This window comes from Chrysemys picta, chromosome 4 (assembly GCF_011386835.1).
Source record: "Chrysemys picta bellii isolate R12L10 chromosome 4, ASM1138683v2, whole genome shotgun sequence".
NCBI classification, from domain to species: domain Eukaryota; kingdom Metazoa; phylum Chordata; order Testudines; family Emydidae; genus Chrysemys; species Chrysemys picta.
In genome coordinates this window covers 68,286,168-68,313,541 of record NC_088794.1, presented here as the reverse complement: position 1 = coordinate 68,313,541, position 27,374 = coordinate 68,286,168, and the positions used below count along the sequence as shown (strand labels likewise).

The 27,374-nt window shown below is 38.8% G+C and overlaps 1 protein-coding gene across 9 annotated transcripts in view; it reads left to right on the top strand.

Annotated features, from left to right (window-relative positions):
* The window catches only part of ANO3 (anoctamin 3), a 390,311-nt gene that overhangs the window by 203,004 nt on the left and 159,933 nt on the right, over positions 1-27,374 (top strand). The window contains exon 1 of one of the 9 annotated variants that reach the window (XM_065592544.1): positions 21,952-22,077. The exons of the other annotated variants lie outside the window; for them this stretch is intronic. The gene's annotated coding sequence lies outside the window, so the exon portion shown is untranslated. Of the gene's footprint in view, positions 1-21,951; positions 22,078-27,374 lie in introns of those variants that run through there. 9 annotated transcript variants of the gene reach the window in all.

Sequence of the window (27,374 nt, the reverse complement as noted above, 5' to 3'; positions counted from 1 at the left end):
GGGGGGGGGTGCTTGTTAGAGAGATGGAAACTGATCACTGCTTACAACTGATTTTTTTTTTAAAGTTCCTGACCTTGATGGCTATTGTCTTGGTTTTGATTTGTTTTGTTTTTAAGTCAAAATAGCAATGGGCAGTTTGCATCACATATCAACAGCAAAAAGTTCCAGACTTCACAATTTGTTTTACAAGATTGAAGTAGCAATAATCAAAGACTGTTAAAACTTCAAGGAGTTTATAGGTAGAGCTATGTAAATTGCTGAAGGCAATCAAGTGCATCAAAAAGCATCCACTCCCTTTCTTTAACCAAAGCAGTTGGTGAGTCCAAAGAGACATAAAATACTTATCTGTGACCATTGCTGCCTTCCTTGATGAGTAACCCGTGAAAATACTGGTGTCCTCTCTTTGCAACATGGCAAGGTGATATCAGAATCCTCAGCGTTGGATGAGCCAGCAGAGAAGTCAATTAGGATTGCTAGAGAGGCAGAAGGAAAAGCTGAATCCAAGTTTTGTTTTGCCAAATAACGTTCAATAATACTGACTTTATTGACTTGTGTAATTTTCACTAAAGATTAAAATTAATTTCCTTTCCAGGTGGCAATTTGTGAGACCATTTATACCTTCCACGCCTACAGGCAAGATTTTCTTAAATTGGCTAAAATTTGAGATCAGTACACCACTTCCTCATTTAGGGAATGACTTTTTAAAGCAACTAGTGCTATTTCCATTGTTGCTAAGTTATTACGTGGACTCAGAAAAGTTTTTTTTTCTCTCTCTTAAATCAGCCACGGTTTGAAGTTCAGTTTCTGTTAGGCCAAGCATCCAAAAGCTCAGCAACTTATCCAAGTATTTGAATGTCATGTAGCTGCTAAACTGTGTTGCAGATCTCAAGGAGAATTACTTTTATATGAGATTTCCAGCACTTCTGCTTCCAATCATGGCTGGAAGTACCGCTAAAATAGGGATTGCAAGTAATTTTTTTCCTGACAATGACTTCTAGCTAAAAGAGAAATTCTACATGGCCAGGCTAGCATAGGTCATATTGCAGAATTATTATTAAATGGGCAAACTTTTCTTTCCTCAGATCCAAATGGTAATTCTCTACTCTAATATTCTGCATTCCACATTATTTATTTGTATTACGATAGCATTTAGGAGACCAAGTAATGGACCAGGTCTGTATTGTGCTCTGCGCTATACAACAGAACAAAACCAGTCCCTGTCCTAAGGGTCTCCTAATCAAAGTATAGGACAACAAATGGATACAGACAAATGAAATACAAGGAAACAATGAGATGAAATTGGTGTGCACAATAGGCAGTCGTCTCTGTGCACCAGAATCTGACCATTGTCAAGTTTTTTGTAGGACTCACAATAAAAAGAGTTTTAGGGGGGATTTGAAGGTGGATAGTGAGGTAGCTTTGCAGATATTTATGGGGAGCACCATCCAAGGATGTAGGGAAGAATGGGAAAAAGCATGATGATGCTTGTTTGAAAATTTAACAAGTGGGAAATGGATGCTGAAATCATGAACTGCTTGGAGATGAATGTTGACAGCTCAATAGCAAATGAGAGATGGCAGTTAACTATGAAAGGGCTTGAAAGTGAAGACCAGCAGCTTATGTTTGATGCAATAGAGAAGCAGGAGCAGGTGGAGGGTGTGACGTTGTGCAGTCTATATGGTTTTATAAAAACATGATAATAAGTAAATATAACGTAACTGGAATGTGCTTCATGCAAAAGGTCTCTTGTAAGGTATCATTACAAAGCTTATAATCTAATGAGTGTGATCATCCTATTTGTATAAATGTACCACTCTTGTATCTAAAACTAGAAACATAAAATAAAACTCTGAGGGCCTGTTGTAATTATGCAAAGTGTGGGCCATTAATGGTGGTTTGGAATCTTGACGAATGACTCCCATTGTCTGCAGATGACTGTGTTTTACCTGTGAGTCTTCCTGTATATGTGTGTGCTGGCAAGTGGGTAATGAATTCTTGCAGTGACATGTGATCATGTCACCTGAACTGGAATCCATCTTTAACCTGGTGCTTTTCCAGCGGGGGGGGGGGGGACCCAGAGGGACAAAGGGTTCCTGCCTTATGCAAAAGATATATAAAGGGGTGGAACAGAAGAGAGGGGAAGAGAGGAGAGCCATCATGAAGAATCCCCTAGCTACCACCTAAGCTGGAACAAGAGCTGTACCAGGGGAAAGAATTGTTCCTAGGCCTGGAAAGTGTCCAGTCTGAGAAAAAAACTTTCTGAAGCATCTCTGAGGTGAGATTATCTGTATTCAGTTTGATTAGACATAGATTTGTGCATTTTATTTTATTTTGCTTGGTGACTTTGTTCTGTCTGTTACTACCTGGAACCACTTAAATCCTACTTTCTGTATTTAATAAAATCACTTATTAATTAACTCAGAGTATGTATTAATACCTGGGGGAGCAAACAACTGTGCATATCTCTCTATCAGTGTTATAGAGGGCAAACAATTTATGAGTTTACCCTGCATAAGCTTTATACAGGGTAACACAGATTTATTTGGGTTTAGACCCCATTGGGAGTTGGGCATCTGAGTGCTAAAGACAAGCACACTTTTGTGAGCTGTTTTCAGGTAAACCTGCAGCTTTGGGGGAAGTAATTCAGACCCTGGGTCTGTGCTGGAGAGACGGGAGTGTCTGGCTCAGCAAGACAGGGTGCTGGAGTCCTGAGCTGGCAGGGAAAACAGGAGCAGAGGTGGTCTTGGTACATTAGGTGGCAGCTCCCAAGGAGGTTTCTATGATCCAACCCGTCACAGAGGGATTCAAAGAGAAAGATGACATGGTCAAAACAACGGCCTAGGAAAATTATCTTAGCGGTACTATTCCTAATGAATCTGAGCCAGACAAGATTGCATTTCTCAAAGCCAGAGAGAAGGATATTGCAGTAACTGTTGCATGAAATGATGAGTGCTTGGATGAGTTTTAGCTGCATGGATGGATAAGAAAGGCCACGCTTTAGAGATGTTATTCAGAAAGAATTGTCAAGATTTAGATATAGCTTGGATGTGAAGACCTAGAGAGAGGTCCGAGTTGAAGATGATGCCCAGGTTATGGCCTAGTGACCAGCAGGATGATGGTGGTGTTCACAATGATCAACAAAGAAGGTGGCGGGGGAGAGCTTGGGGAGAAGATTAGCCTTGTTGAGCTTGACCTGATGTTGTAGGGCAGATGAGGAAGATCCTCTACAGGACAAGCTGAAGGAGTGATTACAGAGGTATCAGGAGAGTACAGAGTTATGGAAGCCAAGGGAGGACAAGATTTCAAGAGGAGGAGCATGGTCAACTGGGCTAAAGGTGGCTGACAGGATGAGGAGGATGGGGATGGAGTACTGCTTCTGAGCTTTAGCTAGGAAGAGGTCATTAACGTTGGTGAAAGCAGTTTCAGTGGAATACAAGGGGTGGAAGCCAGACTGGAGAGGTCTATGATGGCATAGGAGGTGATGAACTCCAGAAAGCAATTGTAGACAGCTTAGAGATGAATGAGAGACCAGAGATTTAGTTGGAGAGGTAAGTGGGGAAAATGGTGGTGATGGAATCAAGATGGGAAAGACTGGAGTATGCCTGTATTGTGAGCAGAAAGAGCCAGGGGGAAGGGTAAGGGAGCAGATGATAGTGGGCCAGAGGCAGATCAGGAGATAGGATAGGGTCACTAGGGTGAGGGGAGTGGTTAGAGGAGGATAGAAAATGAGAAACTTTTTTTGCATCTGTGACAGAGAAGAGAGTTGCATCTTGTGTGGAAAGAGAAGTGCACTGTTTGAGGAGTGAGTCAAAGGTAGCAAAAGGGTGGCTAGGATGGTAGATGTGGGATTCATTAAAGTTGGAGATGTGTGTCATTCTCATTCTTACCACTGCAATGTCAGCTTATGTCTAACTGAGGGATTTTAAATATACAAGGCTTTAAATTATAATTTTAAAATAACAGGCTATGTACCCATTATAAAATGTCTCATGATATTTTGGCTTGTGTGATTGTACTGCTAGGTTAGGTGGTTAGCAATTTTTTTTTCAAATGTAGGTGCTTAAGTTAGGTACCTAAATGACTTCAACTATTTTTCACCATCCATGTTGGAATATTGTGACCTTTACCCCATAAAATATGTTCAGTTTTTGTTGTTATAATTGTTTTATTGTAATTATTGTTTGAAAATCAGTATTCTTTGGCATTAAGAACTATGAGTTTGATAAGACTACTTTCAACTGATCTTTCTGGTGCCAAATAGATTTAAACGAGTGGGTACACACCATTGGTGTAATGGCTGCTTGGGGCCATAGCTAACTGGTATAATTCAAAGTAGCTTTGAAGTTGTTCTAAACTACTCTGGGGTTTAGGCCTGCATAGAATTGGCCTCAGGATCAGGAAGCAACCAACAGCTTCTTTGTGACCTATCCCTATCAACTTTGCCTAGCGCTTAGTAAGTGCAACTGTGAATTTGGCCCTATAGCTTGCTGATTTTAGCTTAGTTCTCAAGAACAGTTATACCTCTTGAAAGAAAACAGTATCTTTTAGTCACTACAAGGAAAAAAGCATTCATATTTGTTTCCCTTATAATAAACGCTGACTTGCATTTAGTGTCCAGCAGCACAGTACGAAGATAATCAAAATGAACTAATCTAGTGAGAAAGAGATGCCTTCCTTAGTGCACTATTTCTAATGTGACCTGGCAGTGGTTTTGCATCCGCAGGATGTATTCACTTTTGCATCTGGAAAGAGTCTGAAATCAAATGTGATAAGATCATGTAGCCAGGCAATTTGAATCCCCAGCAAATTCTGAATAAGATGGTTTTGATTTTGTCAGACTGAATCTAAGCAGTTGATCAAAAATAGGATTTCACTATTTATGCAGCAGCAATGTGGAGAATAGAACTTACTGCATTTGGGAAGTCTGGATTTCTTTGCTGTAGTGGAATGCTGTCATTAGCTTACATTGGAAGACAGTCTTACACATCAATAAACATTGGTCAAATATAAGTCTGATCATGCAAAACAATCACACAAGCTCACACTGTCACAAAATCTTGGCTCAGATAATGAGGAAAGGAAAGTGGAGCTGAGATGTTAGATGTGCATCCTGACACTAAAATTTAAATTCTAGCACTAATTCTTCTAGATTTCCTTTTGATCTGTATTAGATGTTACCTGTTAATTTTTTCAGAGCTTAAGATATTTAAGAGCATTGTAGGGTGTTCAATTAAAGAAACCTTTGTTTTATAGCTGAAGAAAAATACAGAGGTTTTAGAGACATTCTACCACTTTAGGGCATGTCATAGGACCACTTTCATTGCATTCTATCACATCTGAGAATATTTTTAACATATTGATTTTCCTCCAGTTTAACTCAGCCAACTCACATATCACTATTTTAAACTATGAGTGCACGTAGACATTTGTTCTTCTCATTCCTAAAGTGTACCAGGCTTATTTCCCTATGTATTCCTTACCCCGTTCATATTTCTGCTATCTTTTGTGTCAAGAAATTTGACCTGATTCCTTTATAAGCCTTATCATAATCTTTCCTTAATATCAATTAATTATGTCACTTTTGGTTAGTTACCATTTAATTTGGCTTATTGGCAATGATCTGTTCCTTTTCCTTCAGGGTCTCCTTTATACCCTTTGTCTCCTTTCATTTAAACACTATAAATAAAAAAGTTTATTCATTGCAACTCAGACCCTCAGATCAGCCCTATAAAACATTTTTACTCTGTCTTTAACTTTCTGGGACTCTGCCATATCACCGCTATGTTCCTAGGGCCAAAATTGTATACAAGTTTTCTAAGGCCTGGTCCACACTAACCCCCCACTTCGAACTAAGATATGCAACTTCAGTTAATAACGTAGCTGAAGTCGAAGTACCTTAGTTCGAACTTACCTCAGGTCCAGATGCGGCAGACAGGCTCCCCCGTCGACTCCGCGTACTCCTCTCGCGGAGCAGGAGTACCGGTGTCGACGGCGAGCACTTCCGGGATCGATCCTAGAAGATCAATTGCTTACCGCCGGACCCGGAGGTAAGTATAGACATACCCTAATAGAATATCACTAGTGTGATCCTGGACATCAGAGGATCTTCCTTCTCTTGATTTATCGCTAATTGTACATTTCTACAACCAGAGCTGTAGAAGACTTCATTTGTCTTTTCCCCCTCCACTCAACCGTTGCCATATTTTCCAAGCATAGCCCAAAATGTCAGTACCAGGCAATATGTGACAAAATTAAAGAAATAAAATATATCAAAATTTTGAGAAACCAACAGTTGAATGGTGTGTGTATGAGAGGGAACTTTACTTCTTATAACACCATACCACGTTTTCTTCACCTGAAATCCTAACTTCAGGAGAGCAATATTCTATAGACAAATTATTGGCATGTCATGGATTCCTCGTTCTTCTACTCTCCCACTTTACCTCTGAGAAGTCCAACAAATGCAAGAAAATGGAGTTGCCTTAACTTGTTGTCCACACTCACTTCTGCTTTGGAGAACTGACACAGGGTCATATATTCTCAATGATTCTCACTGGAGTCAGGTTTCTGAGTTTTTATTGCTCAGTCATTTGTAGTTTGTGCCACTGTAAACCACACACATTCTTGGGTCCTCCTGAAGCATGCATTAGAACTCCTGGGCCAGCTTATTTATACCAGGATTGCCAATGTTTTAACTTAGTTGTTTTTTTTCTTTTGAAACAGATGCTAGATTTTGAGGATGCTTAGGGCCTTTCACAAACTTCTGTTAGATGGTATCTTTTCTAAATCTGTTTTTGAACATGAAATCTGTTCCAAAGGCTCACAAGCTTCAATTTTTATACCATCTCATATGAATCAGGAATTATTACTCATAACCTGCTTTATTTATCACTGTGCCATTTTAAAGGTGAGCATACAAGACTGACAGAGCTGCTTGTGATTGACCCAAATTCTCACCTGGAAACTTTCAATTGTGCTAAACACTGTACATACAAGTAATGAAAAGATGATCCATGTCCCAAAGAGTTTACATTCTAAAGTGCTGAAAACTCGCATGTAATGTGAAGCATTACATTTACAATCGTTGCACATCACAATGTGCACCTGTATTGTGTTAGACTGTATTGTTATCCTATCCAAGCCTTTATTCAATGAACTCTTCAGGGCAGGGAGTCTATTCTTTGGCACTTTCTATTTATTGAAAAGTGGCATGCCAGTTATAAAATTTAAAAAAACATCCAGTAGGATTTCCACTTTCACCAGAGGTCAGAACACTTCTGGGCTGCCACATAACCAGATGTTAGACTCTTATTCTGTCCTGATTGGATTAGTACAGCTCATGCAATGTCTGTATCCTTCAATCACCGCCAACTTTGACCGAATTCTATAGTAAGGATGATAGGAAAGATGAAATATTCTATTCAATTTTTATCTGACCCAAAAGCCTTTCACTGTCTCCTTGTCTTTGTACAAAAGTTGGATTGATACTTACTAAGGCAGACTAGCGACTCTCCAATTCCTGTGTTTCAGCTGGACTGCTGACTGTATCTTGAATGCCGATGCTTTTGTTGGTGCTTGGTTGCTTGCATCATATAATTGTTTACATAATTCATTACATGGCTTTAAGCCACCTTTTTGTGCACCAAACCTGGGCTATTCCACAAGCTGGAGAGTTCTACAGTGTAACTTAGATAGCACTGGGGGGGCTGTCTAAATGATGGCAGCACTGCCTGGAATCTCTGCAGTACTGTGTGTGTGTGTGTGTGTGTGTGTGTGTGTGTGTGTGTGTGTGTGTAGTCCCACCCCTAACATTCCTGCCCAACACCGGTACACTATCTAATCCAGGGCTTGTAAGGGGGTCCTCAGAAGACAGCTTTTTGTGGATGTCTGCCAGAGTACCAGGACAATGCTCCCCTGGGTAGAATTGTTTTGTGGTCCTTCTATGTGGTGTAAAGGGGCATGAGGAGGAAGGGGGATCTTGTCCATTGTCATTCTGGGCAAGAACTGTTGCTGAATTCTTGTCTGACTGGTAATACCTCCTTCTATGAGCAGACATTTAATTAAATTGTTTTGTTTAGGTGTGTTTTATTTCATGTGTTCTGCATGGAGCATGGAATGAAGGGTGCCATATATAAAATAAAGAGATTTTTAAAATCCTTCTTGCCAGATTCCAGTTTGTCACTGATTTATACAAAGTACCAATGCTTGAAAATGATTTGCAGTTGGACAATTGTTAATGTTCCCCTTTAGGACAAATATATGGTTAAAACTTTGTGATTAAAAAGGACTGTAAGACAAGCTTTGTACATTTTCACTCTCTTTCTGTGGAAATGGCTATGTTCATTTTAAATAGATGATCAAGCCTGGCAGTATGTTAGGAAGTTCTGTCCCTCATCTTATCTTGATCATTTTTATTAATCTGTTTTATATTCAAGAAAGGAAACTAGGTTGAAGGGGAAAAAAGAAATGTATAAATCTACCCAATATTTCATGCCTACAGGCTGGTCTGATGTTAACTATAGCATTCACTTTATATCGGTGCTATGACCTGTCCAGAAAGAAAATATTTTTTAAGTGAACCTGAAATGCCAAATTTTATACAAATGTCAAACAATTCCATCTGTTAGTTTGCAATTCCAAATCTGCTGATTTAGTCATTCTTACTTGTCTGGGAATTAATTGAATGTTTTCCATGCGGCTTTGTCAAAGTATTTTAAAATTTAAGAGCCTGGGGCTGAGCCCCCATAGCTGCCATTTACTTCAGCTGATGTAATTAAGTTGTTTATGACTGACATCAGTGGGAAATGTCGGAGTTCAGTCCCACTGAGGATCAATCCTTATGTTTTATTTTTTTATTATTATAATGTCTTGGTAAAGGGTAGCTTTAAAAAAATCAGGAGCAGGTTCTACTATCAGCTACACTATTGCCACTGACTTTGGTGGAATTATTCCTGGTTAAAGTGGTGTAATAGAACAGATTTTGAGCCCATTGCTTTGTCAGAGCTTGCACTTGGGGGAAGCGTCTTTCAAACTAATTAGTATGGAACAATTTTTTGTCATGGCCCTGGAGTCCATGTACAGCAAGGTTCAGTTAGAATATGATTTTCAAAAGAGCACAGAACTTTTTGGAGTTTTATCTTTGATTTCAGATGGAGCAAAATTATGCCAATGCTGAGAGCTCTGGAATACCTAAAATATAGTGACCGGTTCCAAGTAAAACCTTGATTCTGGCTCCTAACATCACTAAGGGTTCAATCCTGCAAGATGCTGAACATTCTGGCCTAAACCAGCAAAGTACTTAAGCTAATGGAACAAATGAAGTGTATAATGTCAAGCATATGCTTAAGTGCTTTTCTGGATAGGGCCAGAGTTCTCAGTATCTTATAGGGTTGAGCCCTATGGGTCTTTATAAATAGAATCTTGTGCTAATTGAACAAATTCTATTACTTACGGTTAATTTTTTATGACTGTTGTCTTACTATAATTATCCAAAAGTGTTGAAAAAAAAAAGCTAAATCAGTAGATAAGAGCCTGAAGCCAGTGAAGTGAAATGGTTGTATGTTCATTTGAGCTATGTTGCACTGCTTTATTCAGCTAGTTTTCACTTCCTTAGAAATCTAAGACTAAAGATTCCTTTTCAGTGTGCTCTCATTTCCTTTGTTGCAATTCCAAATTTGGAAATCGGATTTCAGTCCCTTCTATGATTCAAAGGGTAACAGTTACATATAGAAAAGATTTAATAGATTTTTCAGCTTTTCATGGGACTACCTTGGCAACAACAATCATGCCTTGGAAATAACTCCACAGAGTTAATTTTGAATAGCTAGTAAGTGTAATTACAACATTTATATTGTTCTATATTAAAGTTAGTTTCAGGTAAAGGTCAGTGGAAACTGGGGGGGCCAGATCTTTAGCTGGTGTAAATTGACATAGTTATGTCAATTTATGGCAGCCAAGGATTTAACTCAACATCTTCTCATTTATTGTTTCTCTTTACTTTGTCATCATTATAACATTTGGAATAAAGTTCAAAGTTCATTTTTTAGCATCTTTACCACAGAGCATCTTTTCTCCTAGAGTTGCTACCTTAATTGTTAGTTCCCCATCAAAATAAATAGTGTTGAATTAGCTTGATTTTAGGTCATGCACAGATTCCTTGATGATTGAGTAATTCTTATTCCATTAAAACAACAAGGAGTCCAGTGGCACCTTAAAGACTAAGGCTTGGTCTACACTAAACCCCCAAATCGAACTAAGGTACGCAACTTCAGCTACGTGAATAACGTAGCTGAAGTCGACGTACCTTAGTTCGAACTTACCGCCGTCCAGACCCGGCAGGCAGGCTCCCCCGTCGACTCCGCGTACTCCTCTCGGCGAGCAGGATTACCGGAGTCGACGGGGAGCACTTCTGAGTTCGATTTATCGCGTCCAGACTAGACGCGATAAATCGAACCCAGAAGTTCGATTGCCTGCCGCCGAACCAGCGCGGTAAGTATAGACAAGCCCTAACAGATTTATTTGGGCATAAGCTTTCGTGGGTAAAAAAACCTCACTTCTTATTCCGTTGTGACTGCAGAATTTTAAACTGTTGCTTTAAAAGCATAGTAAAGATGTAGCCTACGTTTTGAAATAGTATGTAAATAAAACCTAGGCTACATCTTTACAAGGCTTATCTATATATCTATATCTATATCTATACACACATAATCCCCTCAAGATGCTAAGCATTCTGGCCCTGATCTAGCAAAACATTTAAGCATGTGTTTAACTTTAAACCTATCAGTAGTCCCACTGAAGAATTCATGGTACTACTCAGGTGCTTAAAGTGAAGTATGTGCTTTATAACTTTTCTGTATTGGGGCATTACATACTGTAGTGCTAGGTGCCATAGAAAACCCTCCACCCAACTTTATCTTGCTTCCCTCTGTGAACTGCTTTCTTGATATTCCCCTCCCAGTGTGTGATCTCTGGTTTTAAGTTGCACTTATGTTATATACCCACTGAATGCCAAATCTGTTCAAAATACTCTGTTGTCACCCTACAGTTGTATTCTGACTAGTTTACACCTAATATGTAATTGCGGAATTTATCCTACTGTGTAGATTATAGAAGAGTAATAGCTGACAATATGTCAGTCTGTCTGGTCAATATCACCATAACATCCAAGTGTTTTCTAAATATTTCTAATATAAATGACCGCAATCTGTCTCCTCTTTCCCAGCTTCCATCAGCTATAGATTGCTTAGTTCATAGAGAGAGAAGGAGAGTTATAATGGGGGAGCTGAGAAAATAATTTAATTGAGGAAGAAATTAGTCCTGTGTTTAATTCTGAACATGGGTAGTCTTGTCTCTTGTTTCCTGTGGAGTGAGATCCATAGTCTATATCAAGCTCTATATAAGTTCAGTCTCCTATGCTTATGAGACTCCCTCTGTTGGTTAACACTCTTTAATTGTTCTAGTGGAACGTAGCTGTTATGGCAGGTAATGGTCAAGTAATCTCTAGGGTAGCTAAGGCCAATTCCATGGAGGGTTTAGAATATCAAAGCAGGATCTTTGAACTATATTCAGTGGCGAACCAGTGAAGAGAGCTTAGCACAGGGATATTGATGAGCTGATGGGCTCCTGTGTTATACCAGTTGGAACTTTTTCAGGGTGCATGGATTCTTTCCTAGATATGACTTACAATAATAATTTAGTATCAGGGGGTAGCCGTGTTAGTCTGTATCTACAAAAACAACAAGGAGTCTGGTGGCACCTTAAAGACTAACAGATTTATTTGGGCATAAGCTTTCGTGAGTAAAAACCTCACTTCTTGCATGCATGCATCCGAAGAAGTGAGGTTTTTACTCACGAAAGCTTATGCCCAAATAAATCTGTTAGTCTTTAAGGTGCCACCAGACTCCTTGTTGTTTTAATAATAATTTAGGTATCAGAAAAGTTTTGATTTATGAATTGAAGCATTCCTTGAAAGAGTTCAAAACTACCCATAATTTTCAATATGCCTTGCCATTCAGAATGTATGCAGTTTGAACTCTGTGTTACCAAGGTCTACTCTTTTCATAATAATGGGAAAATATTTACTTATGCGTACTGGAATTTAATCTGTGGTTTATGTAGGTTTGTTCTCCCCATCCAGACTGTATTTTCTACAATCAAGAGTTATCAAATGGCAACTTTTCTCTTCTGCCTATAAACGTAGTTCCCCTCCTTTTATAAACAAATGCATTATCTATTGTCGACTTTTCTACCAAACAGATTGGTAGCACAATAGAACCAACAGTGATGAATTTCCTTCTTTCATTACGTAACTGTGTAGCAAAAAGACATAGCCTAAAGCTTTTGGTATATCCTTATATTCCAGTCATCTGACTGCACTCTCATCTTGCTATCAAGCAAGACAGTTCAGTGTGCCAGCAGTCTATGGGGTAAGAATGTTTTGAATTCAGAAGCCCAGATCATTAGAAGATATGAGAGAAAAATGACAGATGTTCCTTTCATGGGCCTTATTCTAAATTCTTCAGGAGTGATGTGGTTTGCCTCCTTTCAGTCCATGGAAGAAAGATGCTGTTCTGCTCCCAAAATCCGCAGAGCCCCCAAGATTTATGTGGATATTGCAGATCAGCTGAAGACCCAGGATAAAGTGTTTGGAAGTTTTGCCACCACATCACCTCCATTGTCCCCAAGTTTCTGGCCATACAGCTCCTTTAGACACCCCCAACCTACAGCTACCTCTCCATGCACAAATTCTGTACTTATTCGTAGACTCCAAGGTCAGAAGGAATCTTTGTGATCAGCTGGTAAGACCTCGTTTATGACACAGACCAGAGAACTTCTCCAAAATAATGCCTAGACCATATCTTTTAGAAAAACATTCAATCTTGATTGAAAAATTACCAGTGGTGGACAATGTACCATGGCCTTTAGTAAATTATTCTGATGGTTAATTATCTTCTGTTAAAAATGTCTGCCTTATTTCCAGTCTGAATTTGTGTAGCTTCAGTTTCTAGCCGTTGGATTGTATTATACCTTTCTCTGCTAGATGAAGAGCCCATTATTAAATATTTCTTTCCTGGGTAGGTACTTATGGACTGTAATTGAGTCACTGCTTAACCTTCCCTTTGTTAAGCTAAATAGATTTTGCTTCTTAAGTCTATTGCTATAAGGCATGTTTTCTAGTCCTTTAATCTTCTTGTGGTTTTTCTCTGAACCCTCTCCAATTTATCAACATCCTACTTGAACTGTGGACACCAGCACTGGACACAGTATTCCAGCAACAATTGCAGTAGTGCCAAATACAGAGATAAATAACCTCTCTACTCCTACTCATGATTCACCTATTTATACATTCAAGGATCACATCGGTCCTTTTCCCCACAGCTTCACATTGGGAGCTCATGGTCAGCTGATCATCCACCACAACCCCCAAATCTTTTTTAGAGTCACTGCTTCCCAGGATAGAGTCCCCCATCCTATAAGTATGTTCCTTATTCCTAGAAGTATACATTTTAATTTAGTCATATTAAAACTAGTATTGTTTGTTTACCCCCAGCTTATTAAGTAATCCAAATCAGTCTGAATCAGTGACCTGTCCTCTTCATTATTTATCACTCCCACAATTTTTGTGTCATCTGAAAACTTTATCAATGATAATTTTATGTTTCCTTAGAGGTCATTGGTAAAAATGTTTGAATAGTGTCAGGCGGAGAACTTATCCCTGCAGGACCCCACTAGAAATACACCCTTTCAATGATGATTCCACAATTAAAGTTACATCTGAGACCTATCAGTTAGTCAGCTTTTAATCCATTTAATGTGTGTCTTGTTAATTTTATATTGTTATAGAGTTTTAATTAAAATGTTGTGTGGTATCGAGTCAAGTGACTTACATTAGTCTAAGTATATTACATCAACACTATTGCATTTATCAACCAAACTTGTATCTCATCAAAAAAGATAGTTAGCTTGACAGTTTCTGTTTTTCATAAACCCACCTTGATTGGCATTAATTATATTACCTTACTTTAATTCTTTATTAATCGAGTCCCATATCAGCCCCTTCATTATCTTGCTCAGGATCAATGTGAAACTGCAGACCCTAAAACTCTTGGAGGCAAGTTATCCAGACCTGCTGATTTAAATGTTTAACTTTAGTACTGCTGCTTAGTATCCTTCTGAGATACCAGTGGAATGGAAGGAGTGTTATCGTGTGATCTGACTAAATCATCTGTTTTTTCCTCAAATACAGAATATTTATTTAACACGTCTGCCTTATCTGCATTATTATCAATAACTCCTCCATTTCCATCTAGTAATGGACCAATACCAGTAAGAGAGTATACCCAGGAAGGAGACTGAGACTGTGCTGTGCAGATGCTGGGCAAAAGAGACAAACATACCTGGAGGACAATATCAGTCCCAAGGTGGTTTTTTAAACAATTGTCAACAGAAATGCCCTGTTTCAGTTAATGAAGTTTACTGACAAGAAACAACTGGAGTTTAGTTTCGTTGATGAATTTGAAGAATCACCATGTAACTATAAAAGCAAAACATTATTCCATGTCTTATGCATAAACATGAAACAACCAAAAATAAATCTGACCCAGCTGTTCCAGACGTACTCAATGGACATGACCATAAACTACATATAAGGCCAGTTTAAAAAAAAACAAATAAATGTCCAATTAGACACCTAAATAAATTTGAGAGCTACCGGGTGCTGAGCTCTTTTGAAAATCTGAGCACAATTAGGAGTAATGGGTACTTTGAAATCTGGTCCACAATATAAATAATATTGATGCCTTTAGCCTTCCATGTGACCAGACAGTATTAGCCAACTTGCAAAAAATGAATACTTTCTGCAGGTGGCTGTTTTTCTTCCACAGACTGTAAGCTCTTTAGAGTAGAGACTGTGCCTCTCTGTGTATTTGGCACATAGCATGGTGGGGTCCTGAAAGAATCTGTGTGAAGAATCATTTTTTTTAATTTGGTGACTGAACAGAAAAATGTGGGGGAGGGAGAACGACAGTTCAGGTCAACCCAAAATAAGATTATTATTTTTCTCGTGAATTTTTTTAATTGTTTTTGATCGAACAAAATGTTTTGTTTAGTCGTTCAAGGTTTTTAACTTTTTATGAGTGAATTGAGTGAATTCTGAAACAAAACATTTGTCTGAAATGAAACATCAAAATCTTTTGTTTTTGAAATGCTGAAACAAAGCACTTCGACATTTCAATTTTTTTATTCAACTGAAATAATTTACTGAAGTCTACTCCAGTTCCCAAATTGTTTTGGTTGACCCAAATCTGTGTTTTTCTGGGAAAAATAATCACATGAAAAAATTCATGCAGCTCTAGTTCTGAACCATATTGGAGTCTCTGGGTGATAACTTGATACAAATAATAATAGAAAAAGGGAAAATATGTGAGCATTTATTTCTATAATGAGATGTAACTGATGTAGGTGATGCTATGGGTGATTCTTATGCTTTTTTTAAAATAAATTAATCAAGCTACATCATATAGCTGGTGACATGATCCATTTTCCTAAATTACAGGATTGAGAATATGATATGCCAGGATAATTTACATTCTAGCAGTTCTGAAGTGATACAAAAAAGTCTTACTACCAGCAATAATATTGTCATGAGAAACCTAAATGTATTAGTTTTGTCTTTGGTTATTCAGAGGAAAATTGAATTTTCTTCTCCTTGAAATCATGTTTTGTGGGAGAAAAACAGTTTGATGCATCTGAAAGCAGCATTTCACCATTCTTTGCAAAACACTATTGTTTGTTTGCCAGATTTCAGCCCACATCTAAATAGCAAAATGTTGCCATTTTGATTTTTAATAGATTTTTTTTTTAAATGTATGTAGTGAAAATGATGGAATTTTACCATTGGTCAAATCTGCAAACCCTTTTGGTGAAAAAATTCTGAAAATGTGTTTTTATATCCACAGACTTGTATTTTTGCATGACACTGTTATCTTCTCCTCTGAGGTAATTTCAAGTGACAAAAATATGCTTTATAATGAAGATGCCTTGTAAGACTCTGCAGTAACAGTTTCTGCACCTTTTGTTTGGAAACACTTTAAAGTTAAGATTAAATAAATTATTCATCTCGTATATCTTCAGAAATCTGCATGTACCTCTATGGCATTTGTACCTCATTAGCAAAGAGAGGCCTCCGTTCATTTCAATAAATTTTGTTAATTGCCTCAGCATTGAAGTCAGTCACCTTCTTAAAGAAATATAAATACATTTAGTAAGAGAAAGAGTTGGACTTCTGACAATACGAGAATAGTAATAATATTTAGCTGTTACATAGTGTTCTACACCAGTAGATCCCAAATCACTTTATGAAGTCGGTCAATATCATTGTCCCACATTTTATAGCTGGGGCACAGAGCAGTGTATGACTTGTCCAAGGTCTCCCATCAGGTCAGTGGCAGAACTGGAATAGAACCAAGATCTCTTCAGTCCCAGTAGGGTGACCAGACAGCAAATGTGAAAAATCGGGACAGGAGGTGGGGGGTAATAGGAGCCTATAGAAAGAAAAAGATCCCAAAATCGGGACTGTCCCTATAAAATCGGGACATCTAGTCACCCTAAGTCCCAGTCAAGTGCTATATCCACTAAAGAGATGTTATTTCAAACCTTACATGCTTCTGTGATCACCATAAAAATTATTACAATAGGAAATAAGTAAAGTGCATCAAACTCCACTGTATCAAATCTCAGACAGTCACACTGTTTACTGTACCTGAGATCACTGAATAAACACATACATGAATACAAACACACATCCTTAGGGAGCACAGTTGCCCAGAATGGTCACATGCCTTGCTTCAGATCGCTATAGAGATGTTTTTCCTCTTTGAGTATACATTCATTTCCTATCTGGGAACATCTCCATGTTTAATAAGGCTGCAGTGAGTTTATTGAGCTTTGTTACTTTGCCTAGGGGAAATATTTTCCAAAGTGATAGCAGCAATGAATACTACTGGGGGCAGCCTAAAGAGGAAATGAAGTCACTGCAAACCATTTGAGCAGGGAAAGGGCTATTTACTCCTGAGCCATGAGGTACTATTGGCTGCATGGAGAGTGGTAGGAAAAAGGAGTATGTTGTTAATATCACCCTTTCATAAGTTAGTACAATATCTATACAGTTCTGTCTTGTAATTGCTGGGGTAAAATTAACAAGGGGGAAATTCAATGGGCAGTGCTTTGCAGGAGATCAGACTATGATCATAAAGATTCTTTCTGGCTTTAAAATCAATTAATTTTCTTCTAATGCTAAACACAATGGAATTTTTGTTGGTAGTGTCACTGGGATACTGTATTCATCATCATAATACATCACTTATTTTAGTGGTGACTTGCTGGAAAAGAACTCCCCAAAACAATTTAGCATGTGGATTTTGAGTAAGTAGCAAATGTTTTGGGGAAGGTGGGGTATTTTCTTGTATAAAATATGTCAAACTATAGAAGAAGAAAAGTACCATTAATTCTACTTTGTGTGGTGAATGTCTGATTCTACCTATTTAATATATTTAGTCTCTGCAGTTAGCAATATAATTTTGGTTTCCATATCTGTCACAAGATAATGCACTGTTAGTAGTGCAAGTCACAGCACTGTTAGCTTTTTTATTTTCAACTACTGTAGCTGAGGAATCATCCTATAATGGCAGTGTAATCAATAAACTGTGCAGTTAGTGGTTACTCTTCATGTTAGATCATATCCTCTAAATGTCAGTGATCAGGTTTTTCGAGTGTTTTGTGCGGTTTTGTATTTTCACACCTCCTCAGCTACTAGCAGAGTTGTTGGTTGCGTAATTGAAAATCCAGTTACCACCTCCTGTGGTTTTCCTATGGAATTTTGTAGCTAGGAAGGCTGTGCCAAGTAAAACAACAACAAACCACCTTCCAACTAGGAAAGCCTGGCAGTTGTCAACTGATAACCAGTTGTCTGACATAATGATTCGGATGCTTATGATACCACACATCATAATTTTGAGCTTTTAATTAGTAGAGGACATCCCCTGACTTCTCAATAGAGAAAAAGGTTTTCAATGATCACAGGTCAAGTAAGACTATTTTCCATCAATCCCCCCTCTGGCTCAGAGATGGAGTGAAAGCAGAGCCCCTCGTCCCCCCAGTGCTTACTTCAATAGCTGGTAGGTGGGCCAGACCCTCTGCACTCTTCATCTGCCTGTTAGGGTCTCTTAGAACAGCAGGTCTGACACTCATTGAGATGCATGAAGGAGTTGCCATTATCAGAGCTATGTTTCAGGCTGTCTGCAGACTCAGGTGTTACACTCAGGTCAGATTTTCAAGCTTTTCATCCCAATCACAAGTGTTAAAAACTCACTTTAAAAAGAAGCAGAGATTCTGACTTCATCACATGGCTCCAACATCTGAGGCCCCAAGCATGCATCTATAGTTCTTATATGATAATCCGGCCCTACATACATCTTTAGGACATATTTGTATGGTGGTCTTCCATTTTCAAATAGTAATTTGTAACCCATTATTTCTTCCAATTTTATCACAGAGATTTCTTTGCTCTGAACAAAACTGGAATTTTGTAACTAAGATAAGAATATATCAATAAAAGATTAATAGTATTTCATTTATTAACTAGTTTCTCCAGTTTCAGCAGGTAAGCTTTCAAATTCTTCTATTAGATAGTTTGCACAATATGCAAAACTTGGTTGTTTAGTGTGGTCTACTGCTTAGGAGTCAGCGGGGTGATGCTTGGGTTCTCTTCCAAACTCTATTACTGCCATCTTCTGTGACCTTGGGTGAATTACCCAACCTCTCTGTGCCTCAGGGACTAGGATCCTGATTTCAGATTTATTTTTAATTAATTTTGGTCTATTTAACTGACAAGGAATGCTGGTTGGAAGGGTATTCTCATCTAGAATCCATTTTCCTCTAATCCATATGTGTTCACCTACTGAACATTCATTGCAGACTATGAATGTGCTAACTTCATGCTCCAAAGCTCAGTCCCCCCAGGAGTTTGAGATAAGGATGATTGGAGAGATGTATGTACTGGGAAGAGGTTTTAGTGGTAATTATTAGATTAAGGATAAACTGTTATATGCTTTAGGTGAATATTGGTTTATATTTGATATTGAGAAATATGAATTATACTTAGGATGGGAAAATGTGTTTTTTATATAAAAAATTGTTTTGTTAAAGCCATTGAGGTGCTCAGCTAAAAGGCGTTATTCTGGAAGTTCAGAGAATTATTACTTAAGTGGCACAAGTCTAATTCAGGTGCAAAGATGATATGTCAGGCTCTTTCATAGTTCTGTACAATATGTTTAATTGTGCATGTTGAAAGGGTATTATTTTCTCTTTAAACCACAAGCTCTAAAAGAGCACTGGTAACTTTTTCAGATATGTAACCTTTTGAATTTTTAAATAGTTCAGTACAGATCTTGACTTTTTAAAATAATTTAGGAAAATTATAGAATTTTAAAATAGCTCTGCACACCTCCGCAGCATGTTTCAAGACACACTGAGCTGTATAAGTAGGCATGATGTACGGGTACAAGTGACTTTATGGATTGGTTACCAAGGTTGCTGAAGGAGACTAAAGAAAATTGTATAATCAGTAGTCATTTCATTGTATCTTGCTGTAAGGGGGCTTTGTCACTTGCTAAATCTCTTCAAACAGTGAGCACCAGCTGGAAGCCATACTGCAAATGGTGGAGAAAAATAAGCTCTGCAGCTTCACTTACTATGGCTATTTACAGGTCTCTTCCTCGGGTGAAGAAGCATTGCAGAAATATGAAATGCATTTCTAGTGTGTGCTGACAGTTCGGATGAGGCCCACAAGCAACAAGACCTCCTATTTCAGTCTGTTAGTCTTATGACAGGGTTTGAGTGTGTGATGGAGAACTATAAGCAAATTATACTTTTATAGTGGACAAACTGACATCGAAGATTGAGGTCTGGACTATATTCTTGTGATGAAAATAGTGTAAAGGGTGTCAAGACTCCTCAGTGATACTAGTTCTGCCATCAATCTGCTGTGCAAATGTGTGCTGCAGTTTGACTCTATAAAATGAGGATAATGTAAGTCCAGATCTGAATTTAGTGGTGTGAGCCCATTTCTAATTGTAACACACAGGCATTTGAGAAAAGGCCTTAGTTAGCGTTGGTGCAATGCTGTTGTGTCAGATCCAGTATTCAGGATCTACCATCGATCTTCACTTTCCACTGCTGGCCTATGAATTACAAAATGTCCAGTTAAAATAATCCCAGAATTAGACCTGTTTGTATAGCCTGTCTAATGTAAGATGGCTGTGTTTTGATCATAGTATTTGGCACTACAGGTCCATAGGACTTCAAAAAGAGGATAGAATTATTATCCCTATTCTACAGATTGGGAAACTGAGACAAAGAGAGAGGTGAAATAACTTATCTAAGGTCAAATAACCTGTCTGTGGTTGAGCCAGGATTAAAACCAGTCTCCTGCCTCCCAATTCATCAGCCTGCCTACTGGACCCTATTGCCTTCACTGACAGATGCATACATTTTAAAAAGAAATAGAAAACCGAAAGCCTTATATAGGTGAACACTTACTGTGCATTGAGGTTGGTATTTCAAACATTTCTATTGTACGTTTCTTTGTTTGCAATGTGTGTGGTAGAGGCTATGGAAATTTTTCTTTATTAAAGAAATGATTCAACTGAAAAACGGTGTTGTTTTCATGAGCTAGTTAATTGAGCTGCATATTAGTAATGCAGGAAGTTATATTCCCTTTGGGCCTCAGATCTCTGATTCTTATTGTTAACCTTGTAGTTGTAGTTTCTGTGGAATCTCTTTCCCCTGCAATGCATCTTTTTCCCAGAAACTTTAGGGATAAAAAACATGCCCTGTAGCATTTCAGTTATCTATTAAAAGCATGTGATTTAACATCGCATTCAGAAAGCTAATTGTCAATCCGTGAGTCTTTTATTTAAAATGTGAATTTAGAGCAGGTGCAAAGTTTTTGATTGAATGCCCTGGAGACTGAACTTCTCTACTGATCCATACATACAGCAGAAGCAGCAGCAATGTAAACTCCCTACACTGCCCCACCAGCGCAGGTTTACTGGGGCCTGGAAGCACCACTTCTGCATGGGGGTAAAAGGGTTGTTCATAAAGCAGTGCAAATATTTTTAGCCAAAGCTTTTTTCACCAAAATAAAAATGCAGATTTGAGCTGGCTGAAATGTTTCACAATTATGTGATTGTTTGAGTTGAAAAATATTTTTTTTAAATCAGAAATGTCAAAACAGTTCACTTTGACATTTTCAGAATGAACAGTTTTGTTTTGCTGGGCGAGATTCACAAGGGGATTTCAACATCAGTCAGAAGGCAGAGGTGGTGGAGGTAGTAGTTTCCTCTGAATCAGGGATTTACACTCAGTTCTCTAGGAGTTCTCTAACCACCAGGCTATTGGGCAGTCACAAGTGGGTCTCTCTCAATCTCTCCTATTGAAGTTGTTCCACTTTATGTGAAATACTTAATACCAAGAGAGTGAGACTGATTCTATAGCCTGGTGCTTAGGGCATTCACCGGGGAGAGGGGAGCAGGACCCAGTCCTGCTCCAATTCAAACTAGTGTCTCCTACCTTCCAGGTGAGTGCCAGAACCACTGTACTCTAGGGCATAAGAGGGGCTTTTCCTCCCTGGTCTTGTGAATGGTGCCTAAGTCCCCTTGTGAAGCTATCCCTTCATTTACATTGCTTTTATATATAAAAAAAGTTTAGTAATTCCCAAAATGTAATGAAACATTTAATTTTGGGTTTGATGAAACATTTAGTTTGACCTTGTCACAGGGTGGCTTGCTGGAGAGCCTGGGCCTATGCCAGCCCTGATTACAGGATGAGCTGCACCTGGGTTGAATCAGGTGCTCCTCATATAAAATGAGAAGGAAGGAGCAGTGAAGGGTGGAAGTTCTAGATACTACAGGGAGCAAGAAGGACCCTGCAGGGGCTGAGCAGTGAAAAAGCTGAAAAAACAGGAGCAAGTGGGAGAAAGCTCTTTACCAGGGAAGCCTGGAAGAGACCCTGCTGAAACAGGTGAAAGACTGTAAAGGCCAACTGGACTGAAGATTGTGAGAGTTTGTGTTTTATGTTGTTTTGGGTCAATCAGAAGAGAGATACTGGACTGGGTTTGAGGCCTAGAGAGCTAGAATGTACCAGAGGACTCAAAGTGGACCACAAGAGGAAATTTTTTTTTTAAGCTATGCACGGGCAGTGAGTTCTTAAAAGGCCCTGAAGAGGGCAAAAATAGAAGTAGGGTGCTGTAGAGCAAACTGTAGGGGCACTCTGATGGTGGCCAATGTTGTTACAGAGCAAAATTATTTTTTTCAGAATTTTTTTTTATTATTATTTGACAGTAATGGGGGGGGCAACATGGCTTGGGGCTGACCTAAAATGACTTTTCCCTCAGAACTATGAGCAAATTGAAAAATCTTTCTCTCCCTTATATTAGGTCGCTTACTAATATAATTAAGAATATTTATTTTCTGTATAAATAATTAACGATTGGAAATATGGAACATAAGGAGAACTTACTGTTATTAGCACAATTTTACAGGACTTCACAATAAAACAGGTAGTTTTGTGTTGACAAGGAGACACTTTCTGAAATGTATAAAATATCTTCCTACCTGCTGGGCTTAATTTGAGGATCCATAGGTAGTATGAAGAAATGATGACTTTGTTCTTTTTCTGGTGCAATGCAATGCACCAATTTGCAACATAAACAACAGTTTTATGAAAGATAATTCCCCTATCTAGAATTTCTGATATTTAGTCTCTGCTGTACATTGATTCTGTACACCCCTATCTGAACTGTGCAATGTAGTTACAGAAGTCCAACAGCAGTTTAAGATTCTAAGTGATGTTGTGTTAAATATACTGTGTAGCTAATTCTGTACAGCATGTGGCAAAGTGTATTCATTTGTGTAAAGAATAAAACTGTTTCCCAATTAGCATTTTTTTCTTCAAATGCACCATAACTGCCATTGTAGCAAGCAAAAATAATGAAAGTGGTGTGTGCTCAACCTCCCCCACTGTTTAGAACTCAGGTGAATAAAATCAGTGATGCCTGAAAGAGAGAAACAATGTAAGCAGATTCTTAGTGAAACTGTTTTTATGTATTTTTTTATTATTACAATTTCCATGACAGAAGATGGCCTTGTGGTTAAGGCCTGGGACTGGGAGTATGGCTTCAGTTCCTGACACTGCTAGAGATTCACTTTGGACAAATACCTCTTGCTGAAAATAAATTAATTAATTTTTAGGTGTGTCAATTTCTGGGTGCTCAGTAGCCACTTGCGACTGATGCTGGGAACACAACATTAGTATATGTTTCTGAAAATTCAGCCCTAAACCAGTGTATGCTTCTGAATCTCATCTGTAAAATGGGGATAATACTATCTTACCTCATAGTAGTGTTATGAGGCATAATGGGCCACATTGTTGCATTTAGCCACTGGCCCAAGCAGGGGGCAGTGTATAGCTGCACTGCTCCAGGAAGAACTCTCACTGAGGTCTGATCAGGCCTAATTTTTATACCTGGACCCAGACAAGACCCAAGCCTAAGGGCATTGAGTCTTCTAACCCAACCCTTCCCCCTGAATCTGAGTCAGTGCCGCTGCCACTCCCTCTCCCCTGTGGGGTTGGCTATCCTCCTCCAGCCCATAGGGCTGGCATGGCAGCAGCTGCATGTGCCAGCAACTGTGCCGTGCCCTGCTCCTGCCATCCAGAGTTCCCTGCTGTACTTTCTGTGCTGCAGAGTGAGAGGCGCTGCAGCTCCTGGCCATGTTCATTCTGTGGTACTCACGGGGCAGCAACTGGCAGGAGTGGGGCATGCAGCTGCCACTGCCAGGCCAAACCCATGGGTAGGAGGAGGAGAGCCAACCAGACCAGAACCCCAGAGGGTCTGGTTGTTTTTCCATTTTATCCATCCCCGACACTTGTAGTTGGGTGCGGGTCAGGTTGCAGGGCTCTCCTCCCAGAGGGATTGTGCCTTGATGATGAGGGAAAACAGTTGTGTACAACAAAAATACAGCAGTTTCGGTAAGGCTGGTTATACTGACACAAATAAAATCACCAACTGAAACCTTCAACCAAAACTTGAACCTGAAAAGAGCCTTTTCTGAGGCATGAAAAAGTTGGGATAACTTCAGTTTTTTTCCTTTCCCTATTACTTTTTTTTTGTTTTCACCTTTTGTATTTCTAGTCAGAACTGGAAGCGGAAGTGTAGGAATAACATGAGAGGTTTCTAGCCAAGAAGGAAGCAAAATTACTGAAAATCCAAAGACAAAGTGTTTTCAGTTTTCCAGCCTATTTATAATCTTAGCTGAACTGCACCAAGCCTTTAAGATTTACTCAGGTCTGTGGGGGAAAATATCCACTATATGAGGAAAACACAAGGAAGAGAAGAGGGCCTGTCCCCTAAACCATGGCTGTCCTAGGATCTGTGGGTTTCTCAGAACATCCTGTAGTGGTCACAGAAGCCAAGGCCATAATCAGTAGTTCCTGGTTCTTGTCTCCACTCATCATTGCAGCTCCTGAATTCCTTGTATCACCCTTGATTAATTTCCCAGGGGGAGAAACAACCATCCTAAGATAATGCTGATTAGAGCCATTGGAAAACCTGCAGGGAATATCCAGCAAGGTACTGCAGAGGCTGTTCCCTGAATATACGTAGAGGAGCTCCTTCCATTGCCTCTGGGTCAGAATGCTACAGAGGGCACTGCTTTCCCACTTAATGTTTTAGAGCTTTTCCTTCACAACAAACCTCACATGGTGCAGAAATGGGTGAATTGTGGAATAAGACTTGGTCCTTACATAGCATATGTTAAACATTAAATGCCAAATTCTCTAAAGAACTCAAGGCTAGTTTTTCATGTATTTAGCACCCACAATTGTGAACAGATTTTAAAAGATCACCTCCCATTTAGGCACCAACATCAATGGCCAAGTTTTCATAAGTGCTCAGCATCCAAAAGGCTTAATCCAACTTAAACAGGTGCCTAAATAGGGACAGGGCTCTCTACCATCTAGCCCCAGTTGTGAGTACTGAGCCTTCCTGAAAATTCCATCATATCTATTTAATCCCATGCTTCACAACACGATTGTTAAGTAAGTCGTAGTACTCCATTTTACATGAGGAAATTGACTCAGGGAGGTTGAGTGATTTAAGTCTCACAGTGAGTTAATGACAAAGCTGGTTTTTGAACTCCAGAGGCAACCAGGTCTATGCTCGGACCCCTAGCCCACTTGGTAGAAATGGTTATTGTGTGACTAGGCCAAGATGATAAATGGCTTCTAATCTAGAAGATTAATTTCAGTACTACTTTGTTTCTGCTGGTTTTCAATGATACAAGGGCTTCTTTAATAATAATAATAATAATAATTAATAATGAAAAAAAATTGGAGAGACTTTCTTGGAATTATTTTAAGTTTTACATAAGATGAGATGTTGATATAACATTTATTTGGTCAGATATTGAAAAATGGTGGGGTGTGATACATGCTACTGTCATTGGAATAGAGTTTTAAAAAAATATCAACTTCACATCCAAGACAGCAGAAGCCTGAGTGGGGGGGAAAAAATAAGAAAACCAGGTATGAATGTTACATTAGTATAGGACCCAACCCTGTTCCCAGAGAGTACTAATAGTACCCATTTTATAATCCTGCATTTTGTGTTTGAATGTTAAGGAGTGTTTCCTGACACTTCCTTTTAAAAACATGTCTAAAAGTGGGAAACTGAAGGTTGTATAGGTCAAGTTATCTCCAGCTCAGTCTCACACAGTATCTGAACATGAGATCTCAGAAATGCACTTGATATTCAGTGTAAAGTATTTGTGCTGGGTTAAACTTCATTGAAACTGGTGTAACAGCCATATTTCATTCAGGATATATATGAAGCTCAGTTGAGTTCCTTTATGCAATAGATAGCTGAAACAATGGGGGTCTTGGGCCCAAAACAAAGCTTTATGCAAGGCTGAAGTAGGAGTTAGCTGTATGCGGGAAAGATGGTCCACTGGGTCCCGATAACAAACTCAGGAGTAGGTCACTGAATGGATTGAAGCCAGGTATGCGTGAGTGGAAAGTAATGAGGAGCAAAAAGCCAAGGAGACAGCAGAACAAGCACTGAAAGAGTGGCCCTCAGAAATAAGTCTAAAGGGAGTGATTTGGGGCTGATTGCTCACAATTCCAAGCCTCTTTCAGACAGCAAAAAAGCTGTATTATGTTGGTTGTGTATAGGGAAACCAGACTTTGTAAATAAACAAGATTGCATCAAAGAAATACCTGCCTCCCTCACCCATTTATCCTCTTAACCAGGACATCCTTTAGGGGTAACGGTATTCTGATCTACACATTAAGATATAACTGCAGTCTAGCATTAGTTCAAAGCTAGGGAAGGATGCTCAAAAATTATATAAATGGATCGGTATAATCCTCTGCATAGGTACCAAAGGAGCTGTACAGTACTGTTTTAGCCAAAGACATTGGGTAAAACAATAACTAAGGGAGAACGAGGTAAGCAGTAGTGATTACAAGTCACAGTGTATGAAAAAATCCCACCTTAGGGATCATATTAATATATGCAAGAGGAAGAACTGAATCTAAAATTATTCTGGTAGCGAGCCAAACACCAACTTCCCTTTAGTCTCTAGAGAGCATACCTGTGCGCACACATCTGATTCCATGCACTAACCCGTTGCTCAGAACAAAAGAATAAAAAAATGCAGAAATAATTGATTTTAAAAACAATCCAGACAATATTTCCATAGCAGGTGATAAACAAAGAGTCGTTAATAAATAAATGAGGTAATAAGGTCTCTCCAGCCTCATCCTCGGTTTAAGTAAACTTTCCTCTCTTCTTCTCCTCCCTTCCCCCTGAAAAACTTCAATAGTCATCTAGCCAGGAAACTTACCGACACTTATTCTTCACTGGTTTCAGAGTAGCAGCCGTGTTAGTCTGTATCCACAAAAAGAACGGGAGTACTTGTGGCACCTTAGAGACTAATGAATTTATTTGAGCATAAGCTTTCGTGGGCTACAACCCACTTCATCGGATGTATGTAGTGGAAAATACAGTAGGAAGATTTTATATATATATATATATATATATATATATATATATATATATATATATATACACAGAGAGAGAGAGAGAGAACATGAAACAATGGGACAATGGGTGTTACCATACACACTATAAGGAGAGTGATCAGTTAAGGTGAGCTATTATCAGCAGGAGAGAAAAAGAACTGTTTGTAGTGGTAAGGAAAATGGCACATTTCCAGCTATTGACAAGGAGATGTGAGGAACTGGGGCAGGAGGAATAAGCA